Source organism: Lolium perenne, chromosome 5 (assembly GCF_019359855.2).
Source record: "Lolium perenne isolate Kyuss_39 chromosome 5, Kyuss_2.0, whole genome shotgun sequence".
Classification (NCBI taxonomy): domain Eukaryota; kingdom Viridiplantae; phylum Streptophyta; class Magnoliopsida; order Poales; family Poaceae; genus Lolium; species Lolium perenne.
The window spans coordinates 181756685-181776477 of record NC_067248.2 but is presented as its reverse complement, the minus strand read 5'-3'; the positions used below and the strand labels follow the sequence as shown (position 1 = coordinate 181776477).

The following is a 19793-nucleotide window of genomic DNA, read 5'->3' as shown; positions in this document are numbered from 1 at the left end:
CGTACGTCTCCCTCCTCCTGGAGTCCTGGTGTCACGTGATGATGTCGTTGCTTTTCTACCGCCTCTTAGTCTTGCGCGCCTCAACAACAGCGAGCTTCCGACTCGGTTCATCCTGCGTGCCTGGACCGCCTCAACAACGGCGAGCTGCAGAGCTGCCGAATGCGTCAAAAATAAAGGCATGATAGGCCTTCACGGGGCGGGCAATAGATCATTCTCTTGGTATGTTCTCTATCTTCAACCTTTGAGCTTGATTACTGGACCATCTTCATTTTTTCCTGCACTTCTCATGCGTTCTTTGATTTATTTCCATTTGATTGCAAACAATGCTGATGCAAGAAGCTACTGGGACGTTCTAAGAAAAGGCTAAAAGTGGTGCTCTGTTTTTGGTCATCGCTTCGGTACTCATAGAAGTGTTGATCTGAAATTCTGAATGCTCCCGTTGTAGACCAGAATATCTGGAAATTTGTTCAGATGGTGGATCCAATAGCTGACTCAAATAAAAGCCTTGACCGTGGACTTTATTAATGCTCTGATTTCTCATTCCAAAAGTAACTCCTATAGTTTTAATAGTTGCCCACATATAATACAGGTCCATTTCATTCTTCTTTTTGTTTGCAGCTAGCAGTTTGATTGCTGATGTGTTTGATGTTGAGGTGTCAGTTCTAGAAGCAGAGGTAATGGAATTTGCATTTTATTTCTAGAAATGTCTATGACGGAGATTGGAATTTCAAGGACGATGAAGATACTGATTTATGCCGTCTTTCTGCTTCAAGAATACATTCTATGTGCTCTCTTCCTTTCACTTCGGACTTACGAATGTTCAGCCTGCTACGAAACTCATGTGTTCGGCTTAAAGAGTTATAAATTTATCCGTCTTGCAAGGAACAATCAGCTAGCAGCGGCATTTTCTCTGGCAATGACATGATCAATCCATTGGTAGATGATAATTTGATAATCTGTCTGTAGTTATTTATGGATGATTAGTTGTTAATCGCTACATTACATGCACATAGAGGCCTCATAGATATAATTTCTCTGTACTGATGGTTGCTGGACAAATATTTCCTAAAAGTAGTAGTATTATCCATCACATCTTCCTTCTTCTCATCATACTTGACGTGGTTAACAGCTTCATTTGACTAAAAGAATTTGACTCTTCCTGGCAGGATTGGTAGTTCGCGTACTGCGTACGATAAATCAGGGCCAGTTACCCCTGACGAACTATTGCAATTGTTGTGGCACAAGTGTACAACCTCTGCAGAGTTTAACCTATTCGAATAGCCGCGTCCGCGGTTATGGACAGTTGGAAAGGCCATACTATTCCGTCATCAGAATTTTTCTAAAAATCTGAATGGTGACTTGTGATTTGAATTGAAAGGTGACTTTGACTTTGAATCACAACTGAGTTGTGGGAATGACACTAATGTTCCCACTTGAGTTAGGCAAATGAAGAGGCTTTGATTATTAAAGTGTTTATGAAATAAAACCGGCTTTATGCAAATGAAACTAGAGCTTAGAACCCCCTTACTATAAGTTGATAGTATTTACATTAGTATTAGTTTGCGAGTACTTTAAAGTACTCATGGTTGTGTCCCTGGCTATTCAAATGGCCAGACTATGAAGACGAGTACGAGAACCCGGAAGAAGGATAGCAGGACGTCTATGACAACTAGGATCACTCCTGACGTCAACAGTTTCCTGTGGAATAGATGGACTACTACTACGCTATTTCGCTTCCGCTATGTGTTATGTAATGAATCAATAGAAGTTCTATTATTGTAATGAGACTGGATCATGTGATCCTTTATTTGTAAGACGATTATGTGTTGTAATGAATGATGTATTGTGATATCAATCTATTATGTCTCGCAAAAACAATATTCCTGGGATTGCGAGGAATGACATAATAGGCATCTGGACTTAAAAATCGGGGTGTTGACAGATACTGCAGTATTAATACTGTAGTTTTAGTTGGCAGCCAAACTGATGTTTCCGTGAATCATATATGAAACAAAGTGTGTATGAATATTTGAAGAAACTTGTATCACAATATTTTTACGTTTTTTTTCCTTCATATCTACAGATCCGGTAAAGTTTTCTATCATTTTTTCTGTCAAAATCAGTATAGAATTTGGCAAAGATCCGAAAAAAGTTACATGAATTATGTATGATTCCTGGACAAAACCAGTATAGAATTTGTTTGAATATTGTTAAATGTTAATTTTTTTTGAAAAATTATATGAAACTTAGATGAATTGCTCAAACATGCTTGCATCTGTCACTAACTATGTAGAAAGAAACTTGTAAAAAATCATTCTTGTTACAGAACAGAATTAACAAATTCATTTCGGTTGAAAAAATGTAGGATATTATGTGAGTATGAATATTTCCGTATATTCTTGAAAGAAAAATAGCATGAAAATATGTTGAATAATCACTGAACAATTATTTTGATTGATACCAAAGATAATTGTAGTTTTCTTAATTGAATAAGAGAAACTGAGATAAAATGGGTAATAGCCCGAAAATCTAAGGGGTGGTCTGTAAAATGGTTGAACAAAGTGGGAAGGTTGTGAATGTAAAATTGTTTGCACGAATTTCCAGGATTTCAATGGTTGTGATAGTAGGGGGCACTTCCTATATGAGGAGTTGCATTTTTCCGAGCGACCGGAGGCGAAATACGCGTGAAGAAAGCCCTGTCCGTCCTCGACAAGTCGCTGATCGTCCTCAACAAGTCGCTGATCTCCTGGAAGTTGATTTGCTGCTCTCCTCGACGACACTGTTGATTTGCTGCTCTCCTGGAAGTTGATTTTGAGAATGGTGGACAATAGCAATAACATGTGATAACTTGTGGTTTCTCAAGTACTTAACATATGTGACATGATTTTGGTGGCTTGTATTCAGAATTGTGCTACCATCTCTAGACTCTGTTTTTTTTGTATAATCTGGAGTGTGTTTGGGTCAAATTTGAGACTAAGTTTGGTATTTTTCTAATTTGTTGAGTGAATTCATTTGAAATAAACGGTTGTATTGTTTGAAATGAGTGTTTGTAGTGTGCCTGAAAAGTTGGTCAGTACAGGAGAATTGTTGGAGATATGCCCAAGAGGCAATAATAAAAGTGGTTATTATATATCTTTATGTTTATGATAAATGTTTATATACCATGCTATAATTGTATTAACCGAAACATTGATACATGTGTGATATGTAAACAACAAAGAGTCCCTAGTATGCCTCTTAACTAGCTTATTGATTAATGGATGATTAGTTTCATAATCATAAACATTGGATGTTATTAATAACAAGGTTATATCATTGTATGAATGATGTAATGGACACACCCAAATAAGCGTAGCATAAGATCACGTCATTAAGTTATTTGTTATAAGCTTTCGATACATAGTTACCTAGTCCTTATGACCATGAGATCATGTAAATCACTTATACCGGAAAGGTACTTTGATTACATCAAACGCCACTGCGTAAATGGGTGGTTATAAAGGTGGGATTAAGTATCCGGAAAGTATGAGTTGAGGCATATGGATCAACAGTGGGATTTGTCCATCCCGATGACGGATAGATATACTCTGGGCCCTCTCGGTGGAATGTCGTCTAAATGTCTTGCAAGCATATGAATAAGTTCATAAGAGACCACATACCACGGTACGAGTAAAGAGTACTTGTCAGGAGACGAGGTTGAACAAGGTATAGAGTGATACCGATGATCAAACTTCGGACAAGTAAAATATCGCGTGACAAAGGGAATTGGTATCGTATGTGAATGGTTCATTCGATCACTAAAGTCATCGTTGAATATGTGGGAGCCATTATGGATCTCCAGATCCCGCTATTGGTTATTGGTCGGAGAGAGTACTCAACCATGTCCGCATAGTTTGCGAACCGTAGGGTGACACACTTAAGGTTTGATGTTGAAATGGTAGAACTTGAATATGGAATGGAGTTCGAATATTTGTTCGGAGTCCCGGATGAGATCCCGGACATCACGAGGAGTTCCGGAATGGTCCGGAGAATAAGATTCATATATAGGAAGTCATTTTATAAGATTTAAAATGATCCGGAAGGTTCTACGGAAGGTTCTAGAAGGTTCTAGAAAAGTCCGGAAGAAACCACTTTGGAAGGCGGAGTCCCAAAGGGACTCCACCACCATGGCCGGCCAACCCTAAGGGGGAGGAGTCCCAAGTGGACTCCCCTAAGGGGGCCGGCCACCCCCTCCCAAGGAAGGGTGGGAATCCCACCTCTAGTGGGAGTCCTAGCTTGGGTAGGTTTCATGTGATATGGAAGGTTTTGGTTTGGGGTCTTATTCGAAGACTTGTAGACCAACTCTTGGGTGTTCCACCTATATAATGAGGGCCAAGGGGAGGGGGCCGGCCACCCCAACACCACAAGGTGGCCGCACCCCATAGTGGCCGGCGCCCCCCTCTCCCAAACCCTAGCGGCACTCTCTCCTCCAACAATTCCCGCACGCTTAGCGAAGCTCCGCCGGGTTTCTCCACCACCACCGCCACCACGCCGTCGTGCTGCCGGATTCAAGAGGAGACTACTACTTCCGCTGCCCACTGGAACGGGGAGGTGGACGTCGACTTCATCAACACCGAACGTGTGACCGAGTACGGAGGTGCTGCCCGTTCGTGGCGCCGTGATCAAGATCTTCTACGCGCTTTTGCAAGCGGCAAGTGAACGTCTACCGCAGCAACAAGAGCCTCATCTTGTAGGCTTTGGAACTCTTCAAGGGTGAGTCTCGATCATCCCCTCGTTGCTAGCGTCTTCTAGATTGCATCTTGGCTTGGATTGCGTGTTCGCGGTAGGAAATTTTTTGTTTTCTATGCAACGAATCCCTACAGTGGTATCAGAGCCGTGTCTATGCATAGATGGTTGCACGAGTAGAACACAATGGTTTTGTGGGCGTTGATGCTCTTATTATCTTTAGTTTGAGTACTTTGCATCTTTGTGGCATAGTGGGATGAAGCGGCTCGGACTAACTTTACATGACCGCGTTCATGAGACTTGTTCCTCGTTCGACATGCAACTTGTATTGCATAAGAGGCTTTGCGGGTGTCTGTCTCTCCTACTATAGTGAAGATTCAATTTACTCTTCTATTGACAACATTAGTATCAACGTTGTGGTTCATGTTCGTAGGTAGATTAGATCTCTCTCGAAAACTCTAAACCACGTAAAATATGCAAACCAAATTAGAGACGTCTAACTTGTTTTTGCAGGGTTTGGTGATGTGATATGGCCATAATGTGATGATGAATATGTATGAGATGATCATTATTGTATTGTGGCAACCGGCAGGAGCCTTATGGTTGTCTTTAAATTTCATGTTGAGTAGTATTTCAAAGTAGTTGTAATAGTTGCTACATGGAGGACAATCATGAAGACGGCGCCATTAACCTTGACGCTACGCCGACGATGATGGAGATCATGCCCGAAGATGATGGAGATCATGTCCGTGCTTTGGAGATGAAGATCAAAGGCGCAAAGACAAAAGGGCCATATCATATCACATATGAACTGCATGTGATGTTAATCCTTTTATGCATCTTATTTTGCTTAGATCGCGACGGTAGCATTATAAGATGATCCCTCACTAAAATCTCAAGATAATAAAGTGTTCATCCTTAGTAGCACCGTTGCCAAGACTTGTCGTTTCGAAGCATCTCGTGATGATCGGGTGTGATAGAATCAACAAGTGCATACAACGGGTGCAAGCCGCTTTGCACATGCGGATACTAAGGTGGCCTTGACGAGCCTAGCATGTACAGACATGGTCTCGGAACACGTGATACCGAAAGGTAGAGCATGAATCATATTGTTGATATGATGAACACTTTGAGTGTTCGCCATTGAAATTACACCTTGTCTCGTGATGATCGGACTTAGGTGTGGTGGATTTGGTTCGTGTGATCACTAAGACAATGCGAGGGATATTGTATTGAGTGGGAGTTCACCTAGATTTTTAATTATGTTGAATTAAAATTTGAACTCAATTTGTCATAAACTTAGTCTAAACTTTTGCAAATATATGTTGTAGAGATGGCGTCCCCAATCAATTTTAACCAGTTCCTAGAGAAAGAAAAACTTAAGAGCAACGGTAGCAACTTCACCGACTGGTTCCGTCATGTGAGGATCTTCCTCTCTGGCGGAAATCATCAATTTGTGCTTGATGCACCGCTAGGTGACCCTCCTGCAGAAACTGAAACCGATGAAGTAAAGAATGTTTACGCGACTCGGAAAACTCGGTACTCTCAAGTTCAGTGTGCCCTCCTGTGCAGTCTGGAAGCCGATCTTCAAAAAAGTTTTGAGCACCATGATCCTCATGAGTTAGTCAATGAGCTGAAAGCTATATTTGAGACTTATGCGGCCGTGGAATGCTATGAAGCATCGAAACACTTCTTCAGCTACATGATGGAAGAAGGCAGCTCCGTTAGTGAGCACATGCTCGCCATGACCGGGCATGCGAAGAAACTCAGTGACTTGGGAATAGTGATTCCTAACAGACTGGGATTAATCGTGTCCTTCAATCACTGCCACCAAGTTACAAGAACTTTGTGATGAACTACAATATGCAGAACATGAACAAGGAGTTACCTGAACTCTTTGGCATGCTAAAAGCTGCTGAGATTGAGATCAAGAAATAGCACCAAGTGTTGATGGTCAACAAGACCACCAGTTTCAAGAAACAGGGCAAGTCTAAGGGAAAATTCAAGAAGGGTGGCAAGAAAGCTGCCACGCCTCCTATGAAACCTAAGAACGGCCCTAAGCCCGATGCCGAGTGCTATTCTTTGCAAGGAGAAGGGACACTGGAAGCGTAATTGCTCCAAGTATCTAGCTGATCTGAAGAGCGGCCTTGTCAAGAAGAAGAAAGAAGGTATATCTGATATACATGTTATAGATGTTTATCTCACTGGTTCTCGTTCTAGTACCTGGGTATTTGATACTGGTTCGGTTGCTCATATTTGTAACTCGAAACAGGAACTAAAGAATAAACGAAGACTACTGAAAGATGAAGTGACGATGCGCGTTGGAAACGGATCCAAAGTTGATGTGATCGCTGTCGGCACACTTCCTCTACATCTACCTTCGGGATTAGTTTTAAGCCTAAATAATTGTTATTTTGTACCCGCGTTGAGCATGAACATTATATCTGGATCTTGTTTAATGCAAGACGGTTATTCATTCAAGTCTGAGAATAATGGTTGTTCTATTTTTATGAATAATATCTTTTATGGTCGAGCACCTGAAAAGAATGGCTTATTTCTGTTAGATCTCGATAGTAGTGATACGCATATACATAACATTGATGCTAAGCGAATTAAATTGAATGATAATTCTACTTATATGTGGCACTATCGTCTTGGTCATATTGGAGTAAAACGCATGAAGAAACTCCATACCGATGGATTACTTGAATCACTTGACTTTGAGTCACTTGATAGATGCGAAGCATGTCTAATGGGAAAAATGACTAAGACTCCATTTTCTGGTATGATGGAGCGAGCTACTGACTTATTGGAAATCATACATACCGATGTGTGCGGACCAATGAGTGTAGCATCGCGCGGTGGTTATCGTTATGTTCTAACCTTCACAGATGATCTGAGTAGATATGGGTATATCTATTTCATGAAACATAAATCCGAAACTTTCGAGAAGTTTAAGGAATTCCAAAGTGAAGTAGAAAATCAACGTAACAAGAAGATTAAATTTCTACGATCTGATCGTGGAGGTGAATATCTGAGTTATGAGTTTGGCATGCATTTAAAGAAATGCGGAATACTTTCACAATTGACACCGCCGGGAACACCACAACGAAACGGTGTATCCGAACGTCGTAATCGAACTCTCTTAGATATGGTTCATTCTATGATGTCTCTTACTGATTTGCCGTTATCATTTTGGAGTTATGCATTAGAGACATCCGCATTCACTTTAAATAGAGCACCACCAAAATCCGTAGAAACGACACCGTATGAATTATGGTTTAATAAGAAACCTAAGCTGTCATTCCTTAAAGTTTGGGGTTGCGAAGCCTATGTAAAAAAGTTACAACCGGACAAGCTAGAACCCAAAGCGGAGAAATGCGTCTTCATAGGATACCCTAAGGAAACTATAGGGTATACTTTCTATCACAGATCTGAAGGCAAAATCTTTGTTGCCAAGAACGGAACCTTTCTTGAGAAAGAATTTCTCACTAAAGAAGTGACTGGAAGAAAAGTAGAACTCGATGAGATTGATGAATCTTTACTCGTTGATCAGAGTAGCGCAAAGATCGGAAGTCGTTCTCGTACCGCCTACACCGGCAACAGAGGAAGCTAATGATAATGATCATGAAACTTCGAACGAGGAAACTACTGAACCTCGCAAATCGACAAGGGAACGTGCCACTCCTGATTGGTATGATCCTTGTCTAAATGTCATGATTGTGGACAACAATGATGAGGACCCTGCGACGTATGAAGAAGCGATGATGAGCCCAGATTCCAACAAATGGCAAGAAGCCATGAAATCCGAAATGGGATCCATGTATGATAACAAAGTATGGACTTTGGTAGACTTACCTGATAGCCGCAAGGCTGTCGAGAATAAATGGATCTTCAATAGAAAAACAGATGCCGATGGTAATATTATCGTCTATAAAGCTCGACTTGTCGCAAAGGGTTTCCGACAAATTCAAGGAGTTGACTACGATGAGACTTTCTCACCTCGTAGCAAAGCTAAAATCTGTGAGGATTTTGTTAGCAATAGCTGCATTTTTCGATTATGAGATTTGGCGTATGGATGTCAAAACGGCGTTCCTTAATGGAGACATTGAGGAAGAGTTGTATATGGTACAACCCAAAGGTTTTGTCGATCCTAAAAATGCTGACAAAGTATGCAAACTTCAGCGTTCAATCTATGGACTGAAGCAAGCATCAAGAAGTTGGAACCGACGCTTTGATGAGGTGATCAAAGACTTCGGGTTTATACAGTGTCATGGAGAGGCCTGTATTTACAAGAAAGTGAGTGGGAGCTCTGTATCATTCCTGATATTATATGTAGATGACATATTATTGATTGGGAATGATATAGAACTATTAAGCAGTGTAAAAGGTTATTTGAATAATAGTTTTTCAATGAAAGACCTTGGTGAAGCATCGTATATATTAGGCATCAAGATTTATAGAGATAGATCAAGATGCCTAATAGGGCTATCACAGAGTACATATCTGGACAAGATTCTAAAGAAGTTTAGAATGGACGAAAGTAAGAAAGGGTTCTTACCTATGTTACCAGGCAAGGTCTTGAGTAAGACTCAAGGACCGGCTACGGCAGAAGAAAGAGAAAGGATGAGTAATATCCCCTATGCCTCGGCAGTAGGATCTATCATGTATGCCATGCTATGTACTAGACCGGATATAGCACATGCTGTTAGTTTGACTAGCAGATATCAAAGTGATCCAGGAATGGAACACTGGACAGCGGTCAAGAATATCCTGAAGTACTTGAAAAGAACTAAGGATATGTTTCTTTGTTATGGAGGTGACCAAGAGCTCGTTGTAAGCGGTTACACCGATGCAAGTTGGAACACTGATCCTGATGACTCTAAGTCACAGTCTGGGTACGTGTTTATATTGAATGGTGCTGCAGTAAGTTGGGCAAGCTCGAAGCAGTGCACGGTGGCGAAGTCTTCAACAGAATCAGAGTACATAGCGGCTTCAGAGGCTTCATCAGAAGCGGTATGGATGAAGAGGTTCATTGTAGAGCTCGGTGTGGTTCCTAGTGCATTGGACCCACTAGTCATATACTGTGACAACATGGATGCCATCGCCAATGCACAAGAACCAAGGTCACACAAGAGGCTGAAGCATATCAAGCTGCGTTACCACTCGATTCGCGAGTACATCGAAGATGGAGAACTAAAGATTTGTAAAGTACACACTGATCTGAATGTAGCAGATCCGTTGACTAAAGCTCTCCCTAGGGCAAAGCATGACCAACACCAGAATGCCATGGGTGTTAGGTACCTTACAATGTAATCTAGATTATTGACTCTAGTGCAAGTGGGAGACTGTTGGAGATATGCCCAAGAGGCAATAATAAAAGTGGTTATTATATATCTTTATGTTTATGATAAATGTTTATATACCATGCTATAATTGTATTAACCGAAACATTGATACATGTGTGATATGTAAACAACAAAGAGTCCCTAGTATGCCTCTTAACTAGCTTGTTGATTAATGGATGATTAGTTTCATAATCATGAACATTGGATGTTATTAATAACAAGGTTATATCATTGTATGAATGATGTAATGGACACACCCAATTAAGCGTAGCATAAGATCATGTCATTAAGTTATTTGCTATAAGCTTTCGATACATAGTTACCTAGTCCTTATGACCATGAGATCATGTAAATCACTTATACCGGAAAGGTACTTTGATTACATCAAACGCCACTGCGTAAATGGGTGGTTATAAAGGTGGGATTAAGTATCCGGAAAGTATGAGTTGAGGCATATGGATCAACAGTGGGATTTGTCCATCCCGATGACGGATAGATATACTCTGGGCCCTCTTGGTGGAATGTCGTCTAAATGTCTTGCAAGCATATGAATAAGTTCATAAGAGACCACATACCACGGTACGAGTAAAGAGTACTTGTCAGGAGACGAGGTTGAACAAGGTATAGAGTGATACCGATGATCAAACCTCGGACAAGTAAAATATCGCGTGACAAAGGGAATTGGTATCGTATGTGAATGGTTCATTCGATCACTAAAGTCATCGTTGAATATGTGGGAGCCATTATGGATCTCCAGATCCCGCTATTGGTTATTGGTCGGAGAGAGTACTCAACCATGTCCGCATAGTTCGCGAACGTTTGATGTTGAAATGGTAGAACTTGAATATGGAATGGAGTTCGAATATTTGTTCGGAGTCCCGGATGAGATCCCGGACATCACGAGGAGTTCCGGAATGGTCCGGAGAATAAAATTCGTATATAGGAAGTCATTTTATAAGATTTAAATTGACCCGGAAGGTTCTACGGAAGGTTCTAGAAGGTTCTAGAGAAGTCCGGAAGAAACCAATTTGGAAGGCGGAGTCCCAAAGGGACTCCACCACCATGGCCGGCCAACCCTAAGGGGGAGGAGTCCCAAGTGGACTCCCCTAAGGGGGCCGGCCACCCCCTCCCAAGGAAGGGTGGGAATCCCACCTCTAGTGGGAGTCCTAGCTTGGGTAGGTTTCATGTGATATGGAAGGTTTTGGTTTGGGGTCTTATTCGAAGACATGTAGACCAACTCTTGGGTGTTCCACCTATATAATGAGGGTCAAGGGGAGGGGGCCGGCCACCCCAACACCACAAGGTGGCCGCACCCCATAGTGGTCGGCGCCCCCCTCTCCCAAACCCTAGCGGCTCTCTCTCCTCCAACACTTCCCGCACGCTTAGTGAAGCTCCGCCGGGTTTCTCCACCACCACCGCCACCACGCCGTCGTGCTGCCGGATTCAAGAGGAGACTACTACTTCCGCTGCCCGCTGGAACGGGGAGGTGGACGTCGACTTCATCAACACCGAACGTGTGACCGAGTACGGAGGTGCTGTCCGTTCGTGGCGCCGTGATCAAGATCTTCTACGCGCTTTTGCAAGCGGCAAGTGAACGTCTACCGCAACAACAAGAGCCTCATCTTGTAGGCTTTGGAACTCTTCAAGGGTGAGTCTCGATCATCCCCTCGTTGCTACCGTCTTCTAGATTGCATCTTGGCTTGGATTGCGTGTTCGCGGTAGGAAATTTTTTGTTTTCTATGCAACGAATCCCTACAAGAATAACCTCACATGTAGTGTAGCTTTCATTGGGAGCTTAGAGCATCTCCAGTCGCGTCCCTCAAAGCGTTCCCAAAGTAATTTGGGACGCGCCGGACCAAAAAACGGTTCCAACCACGTCTCCAAAGCCCAATTTTGTCCGGCGCGCCCCGATACGGTGTCTGGCGCCCCGAGCCCGTCCCCATCCCACAGGGGACGCACCGGGCACGCCGGACACAACGAAAAGCGAGGCGAAGCGACGCGGGCCCGACGCGTTAGCGACTCATTCAAGTTTGGACCTAATGGTCGCCTACCTCGCGGCGGAAGTTATTCTCGCGCAGTGACACACGACGGCATCTTTGCCTTAATGGCGATGGAGGGGCATGCGAGACGTCTCGTCGGTGCTGCCGAGCCTCCAAGCGTCGCCGGCGTTCGCACGCCACCGCCCGTTCCCGCGCTTTCTTCCCGCCTCTTCCCGCGCTTTCTTCCCGACGCCGGCGTCTATAAAAGGCCCTCCCGGCTCAATGGCAGCCACCACAGCCGCCGGCACCCCTTTCTCCGCCACAAGCACAGCCCTCGTCGCTCCACCACCGGCTCCTCCACCACCAGTGCGCAATGACGAGCCGCCCCGGCGATGGCGACTTCCCTCCACCGTCGTCTCCTCCACCACCGGACTCGCAATTCAGCATCGACGTCGCCGCCCGAGAAGAGCGACGGCGGCGAGGGATGGAGAACTGGCGTGCACATCGTCGGCAGCAGCGGGAGGCACTCGAGCAGCAGGCCCGCCAGCAGCGTGAGGCGGCGCACGTGGCGGGTGTAGCGGCGTTCAACGCCCCTGGACCCGCAGCTGACGAGGCCGCGGAGGCAGCAGCGTGGCACGAGGAGGCGCTGGCGGACACCGTTGCGGCGTTCGACGTCTCGACGGGAGAAGAGGCGCGACGGCGCCGGAGGGAGAAGATGGAGCAGAGGTGGGTTGATGAGCGCCGGCGCCAGCGCGAGGAGCGGGAGGCGTTGTACCGTGAACGGCGGGAGGCGATCGAGCGCCGGCGGCGGGAGGCGATCGAGCGCCAGCAGCAGCTGGCGGCGGAGGAGCGTCAACATCGGGAGGCGGCGCTGGCGGCGATCTGGGGGAGGTGGGCGGACGAGTTGGCGGCGGCGATGATGGAGGCGCCAATGGATGTGGAGGAGGAGGCCGAGGAGGAGGAGGAGGAGACCGAGGTGGAGGAGGAGGACGACGACGAGTTCGAGTGGTCCGACAACGACGGGCCGCACCCGGACGAGATGGCCGATCAGCAACGCGCGCTCGTCGAATCCTTCGAGTCGGAGAAGAAGCTCCAGGACGCCGCCCGTGCCCGCGAAGAGGTGCAGAGTCGTCGCGCCGTCAAGCTCTCCCTCCAGACGGCACAGCAGGGTAGGGCGGACGACGACGCGCTGCTGGAGCAGCGGCGTCTGGCCACCGCCCTACGCACGGAGAGGCGGCGCGGGCAGCAAGAGCTGCGGCGGAGGGTAGGCGACGATGGGGCGGGGCCGTCGAACGCACAGCCGGGCGTTCAGTTGCTAGGTTTAGTTGAAATGTAGCCGTTTTCATTCAAACATTGTAATATATAATCAAATTTGAATGAAAACTTTTATTTTCCTGCATCAATATTTATTTGGAGGCGACATTTGGGGGATGCGGCTGGGGAGCGACGTCCCCCAAACGCGGCATGAACAAAACACGTTCCCCAAACGCTCGATCCGCCGCTCTTTGAGGGACGGTTTGGGGGACGCGACTGTAGATGCTCTTATGTTCAATATCAGCAGTCTCATTCTGATTTGTGTCTCATTCTGATTTGTGTACGTGGATGGCTGGGGAGACTATAACGTACTGCCTCCATTGTACATGTCCTAGGGTTCCACAGAACAATATCATGTGTTTCTCTTTGTTTTTTCTTTTTTTACTTCCGAGTATGCCAAATTTAAATTTAAAAAAACCAGAACTTTCACGTGATTTTAATTTCATCAATTTAGACTTGAAATCTTCAAAAATTCTAATAATTCAAACTGCATGTACTGATTAAACTAGAAATCTGAGCTAGTTTTGCCTAGCGGTTTTGAAGTGTTCTTCTTTTGTAAATTTCAAAACAAACTTTGTTCAAAACACCACCTTTTAAGAATTTTGAAACCATTGCAGTAGTTCATGCTGCAGTGCATGTGGTGAATAAACTAGGGTTTTTTCATCTCACTTGGCCCGACTGTTGAAGCTTTGTAACTGTCTACCAAAATTCAATCAAAATTTGAAGTTTTCAAACAAATCATGAAAAAATTACATTAGCTTAATTCAAGTTCACTGCCAGAACTAAACACTCTAATTTTTCTGGTTTTCTTATAGAAGTTTGCATTTTTTTTGGACTAATTTTGGCCGGAAGCTAGAAAAGGTAAAAAAAGTTTGAAACATTTTGGTTCAGGCCGGTCCTGTCTGCAGGTAAAAAACAAGAAAATGGACTAAATCGGCCACCTTTGCCTTGTAGTGCCCCTAGTGGGATCGTCGAACGGTCAAAACAACGACAAATGGACTAAATCGTATCATTTGGTTTATTTGGAACAATCTACTCTAAACATTGGGGCTTTCTGGTTCTTCCGCTTGTTTTCTAAAACCTGAGCTCCAACTATTGTGGTTTGGTGAAATTTTGTTAGGCCACTAACGTAACTTAGTAGGGAAGGCCCCTGAATCCCTGATGTTGTACTTGTGACTGTCGAGTTGGAAGAAAAACTAAGATCCAAAGACTTAAAAAAAAAAACTTTGATCCAACGGAGGAAGAGAGAGAACTTCCCCAGAGAAGTGAAACACAGGCGAGCGAGTTGACTGACCCCAAGCTCTTCCACAGCCGGATGACATAGGCAAAAAAAAAAAAAAAATTGGCTATGTCATAGTTCAAAAAAAAAATATAATGATATGTACCCCCTCCGTTCCCAATTATATGGTGTTTTAGATATTTTAATATGGATACCGTACAAACCAAATGAGTGAACAGAAGCACTAAAATGTGTCAAGATATATAGGATTCAGGAAAAAAAAAAGATAGAACATCTTATAGATCAGACCAGGATGTAAACACGATCACACCCCTTCCAGAAAACAGAAAAAAAGATCGCTCGAGCCTCCGCGACCACAAGCTCTGATGTACATTTTGGAACATGGTCTACTCTATCCAAAGGAGAACAGCACATGCTCCCAATTCAGCACCAAAGTGAGCAAACACAGAACATCACTTTGGAGGTTATAAAAAATCAGTAAAGACCATCAATCTTGCTCCTCTGAACAGGATACCATACCTTGCTCTTACATTCCATCTTAAAGAACATTTCAATGGCAAAAATATTATCCGCTGAATAGGATCACAAACTACATCTTCCAAATTTGCCAGGTTACATTTTCAGTGACTAGCTAGAACCACAAGAAGGAACTGCAGGGAGATAGGATCGGTGACTCTTGCTCGCCAAAACGACCTGAGAGTTTAGACATAACAGCAGCCGAGCAGCCTTCAGAGTAGAAGAGCTGACAGACCAACACCATTCTAGTTAACAGTAGCAGCCTCTATGAAATGGTTGCTCTAGCTCTTTCAGCTTCGGGCAGTGTCTGATATCCACGTTTCTTATACGCGCAATCGATTCTGATCCTCCGATGGAATTCAGCCCCTGGCAGCATACTATCTTCAGGTTCTTGAGTGATTGTAGGTGGCTCCAGATTTGCGTGCCGATTGATTCGATGCTCGGACAGAACTGTAAGTCCAAGTTGGTAAGAGCAGCCAGGCCGCCGAGACAGCTCAGCATCGAATCAGAGAACTCCCCACATGCCTCAAGCTTGAGCACTTTCAGCGAAGGGGCAAGGTTAGGCCTTTTCCCAGTTGAGACTCCAGCAGTGAGACACCTCCAAGTCCTCCAGATGAACAAATTCCCCAAGGCTCTTGGTTGGCAGTGACACTAGATCCTCACAGTTTGAGATCCTTATCACCTTGATCGCTGGAAGATATTCTGGGTGCAGAAAATTGTCAAGACCTGTTAGCCTTTTGCACCAGGTAATGCACAGCTTGGTGAGTGATCGGAACCCGGTAAAGCTGCCTGTGCTACTACTACTGCTACCGTCCGTTCTAGAGGGTTGGCCGAAAAGAGTTGTAATGTGAGGACAGGAGCTGATTGAGAGCGATGACAGGCTGCTCAACACATCCTCATGGAGCCAACTTGGATGAAATCCAGCACCCATGTAAAACTTGACTTCCAGATGTTTGATGTTGGAGCTAGGGCGCAGGCCTTCAAGCACTTCCATCTCCTGGTTGCTATTGTGCTTTTCAGGCCTGATCGACTCATGCCACGACAGAATCAATGTGTTAAGGTAAATCTTCTTGTGTAATGCAGCCTCGGCAGATTGTTCCATACCTATGACACTGCAGAGGCCACTGATCTCCAACAATCCTCGAAGATGGTCCATGTTCTTCAACTCATGAATTCTCCTTCCAGGCTCATCCTGAACAGAATAGTAAGGCATCTCCTGAAGATATAATAGGTTACTTATTCCCGGTAGACACCCTAGTTGTCTGATAAGATCGCCCTTCAGTATAACTCTCTGCAAGTTTAATAACTTGATGATATCCTTGGGAACATCTTGGATTTTGCAGTTTCGAGCATCTAAAATTTCAAGGTTATAGAGACGCCAAAGAGAATCCGGAAACTTGTCAAATTCACAAGCAGAAATGTCAAGATAGCGAAGATGTACTAGGTTCCCCACATTATTGGGTAGCTCCTTGAGCTGACAGGATATAAATCTCAGCATTCGAATGTTAACGAGATCACGGAACCATCTTTCAACGACAGAAGCAGGGATAATATTAGGTTCAGTGCTGATGCATATTACTGAACACAAAACCTTGTACGCTTGCAAGCTTTCTAAATCACTGCTTTCAAGGCCGTTGCAGAGTACTGACAAATGACGAACATTGGGAGGAATTCTTGATAAGTCACATGTATCTTTTATCACAAAGCACTGATTCCTGGAAGTTTGCTGCGCCATATCGTACACCGAATCATGCATGACATGTCTAGATGATGTTGGAGCTTTCTGAAAGAAGGACCGATTCACAAGCTGCTGGAAGTACACATGGCCAACATCTAATGGCAGCATGCGGCCATAAGGCAACACCAAGCCCACTGCTACCCAGCAGTCAACTAGCGTCACTGCATCAAACTCATAATTCCTAGGGTACATAGAACAGAAGGAAAAGCAACGCTTCAAATGGAATGGCAGATACTGGTAGCTCAACTTAAGGGCTGAGCAGATGCTGCGGTTATCCTCTCTTTCATTCTGTACTTCCCACAACTCACTCTCCAAGATGTTTCTCCAATATATTGGATCAAGCTTGAGGCTTAATAGCCGTCCAAGAATTTGGGCACCTAGAGGAGAACCATTCAACCTTGAAACTATACTTCTGCCAATGCTCGCTAACACTGGATTGATGTCGGAATTATCAGAACCAAACGCATGCATCCTAAAGAACTCCCAAAGTTTTCCTTCAGGTAATCCCTCCAATACGTAATGCTTCATCGTACCAACATGCTCAGCAACCCTCAGAGACCTTGTTGTCACCAAAACCATACTTCCTGGTCTAGCACATTTTAGTGGGGCGAGGAAACTCTTCCATTCATGGAAATCTTCACGGCATATGTCCTCCTGCACATCATCAATTACAAGCAAGAACCGCCTCGAGGGATGAATGATGCCGTTAGTTAGAATTCTCTGAAGATAGCTTAAATCATCAGATTTCATCTCCCTTTCGGCCACAGACAGTATAAACTTCTTAATCAACTTCTTCTTATCAAAGCCATCCGAGACACATAACCAAATTAGCAGGTCAAAATTATCACAAACTCTCTTCTCCCTAAAAATCTGATAGGCAAGAGTGGTCTTTCCAACACCACTAATTCCCCATATCGGCAAAACAGACACATTGTCTGTTCTCGCTGCAATCATAGTCCCAGATGTTCCATCTTTAACTCGCTTGCTGATTATCCCTGGCAAACAAAGCAAGTTGATCAACTCCAGCAACTCTTTCGGACGCCCAAACATTGATTCCTCCTCTTGGAAATGATTGAACCCCAGACTGACAGATTCATCCATAAACAGCATCCCATATTTGTGAGCGCACCACTCAGCACGTTGCATAAAGTCATGCATAGTAGATAGGGTTCCCTCAAGAACCCGACGCTCGTCCCGTAGCTGCATCTCTCCGTGGGTGAGGCTCTCTGCAGCAAAAGACTACAGCTTATTCCTTGATAAAAAAAAATAGCATTAACACCACTTGCGGTATTTTTAACTATACTTCCCCGTTCACGACAGAAACAAAACATAGAATGTTGTATTAATTCTAACACCTGGAATTTGTACCTGTTATATTCCATATAAGCTCTAGTTCAATAATATCATTAGTCTACAGTATTCTGATCAGGTCTCACCAAATGCAAAAAAAAATATTATTGAATTGATGCACTAACCAACATAGGAAAAGTCTGAACTTGGAAAAGGCAAGGCAATATATTTCTAGCAAATAATTTCCTTAATCTACACCATTCTAATCAGGTCCCACCAAATGCAAGAATAGATTTTATCTGCATTCCCGGATTGTTAACCAATTGGATTTGATATAAAGCTTGAATCGCCAGTCTTATCACCATACTGTAGAGAAGATTATATTACTCAAATGCTTAACAAACCTGAAGTGTGTGCGGGCTTCATCTCGAGCGCCGTCTGAACTTCCTCTCTTATTATCCGATCCACCATACTGCCGAAAAAGGCCTTCAGCGACGCCACGCAGGGACTTCTAAATGTGGGCGCCCCATCCACCTCAGTCGCCGCCCCATGGCCTTCTGGCGGCAAACCCTCCAAAAGTAGCATTCCATCTAACAAAGCGGAAGCAGCAGCAACAGCAGCAGCAACAGCAGCGTCAGCAGGTTTGTCACTAGTTTCCAGGAGGCGCTCGTTGGTAGCACTGGACCATGTGGCCAATTTGATCATGACAAGGCTGGCAGCCATAAATTTGCCAACGGCTACGCCTTCGATGACATCACCCTGCCCTTCGGTAAGGCATACTGTTAACTCGGCGAAACCGGTCGAGCAAGTAGACGAGACGGCGAAGACGCCGGACATGGAAATGATCTGGAAGAGACCAGGGAACCTGACAACGCCAGACCGTTTCTGGCGCAGTATAGGGTTGACGATGACTCCATCTCCCGAGAGCACGAATACGCTGCGCTGCTGACGACTAGCGACCGCGGCTACTTCTTCCATGATGTCTGCACCGGCGGCGATCTCCAGCAAGTGCGACCGTACGCTGCTGGGGGGCGTGGGGCCATCTTGATTCATGGGGATCGACGACTTCAGCTTTTTGTTGGATCCCTGTGTCTCAAGCTCCCCCTGCTCCGAACTTGACATCAGCGATATCACCGACCTTAATTTGTCCATGATCTTCGACATCATCATCCACCCCGACATCGCCGCGCGGGGGGGGGGCGGGGCTGGTCTCACCGACTGCTGATTGAGCCCGGGAATCTGTGGCGGCAGGTCTGTTTTCCCTTCGATGACATCTCCTTCCAAAAAGAGTCAACGAATGAATCGAGGTGTTTGGGGAAAAATTGATGGAGGTTTATAGAGGGATTGGATGCCGGATAAGAGGCAATAGATTGATCTTGTTTTGGGAAGAAAAGGCTCTACTATCTTGGTCGATGGCTCACTGGCAGGCCCGAATGGATCTAGATCCATTGTTGTTCCTATCAGGGCATCTCCAACCGCGCGACTCAAACCGCGCCCGCGCGTCCGTTTGGCTCGAGCCGGACAAAAACGCGGCCCAGCGCGGGGACGCACCGCAAAAGCGGACGGCCGCGGCGTCCGGAACGACGCAAACCCGGCCCAAATCTGGGCTAGGTTTGCGTGACCGCGGATGGCACGCGCCGTCC

At 44.8% G+C, this 19793-nt stretch overlaps 1 pseudogene; it reads right to left on the bottom strand.

The window, feature by feature from the left end:
• Positions 1 to 14901: 14901 nt before the first annotated feature.
• LOC139831064 (putative disease resistance protein RGA3) lies at positions 14902 to 19559 on the bottom strand (annotated as a pseudogene).
• Positions 19560 to 19793: the final 234 nt, after the last annotated feature.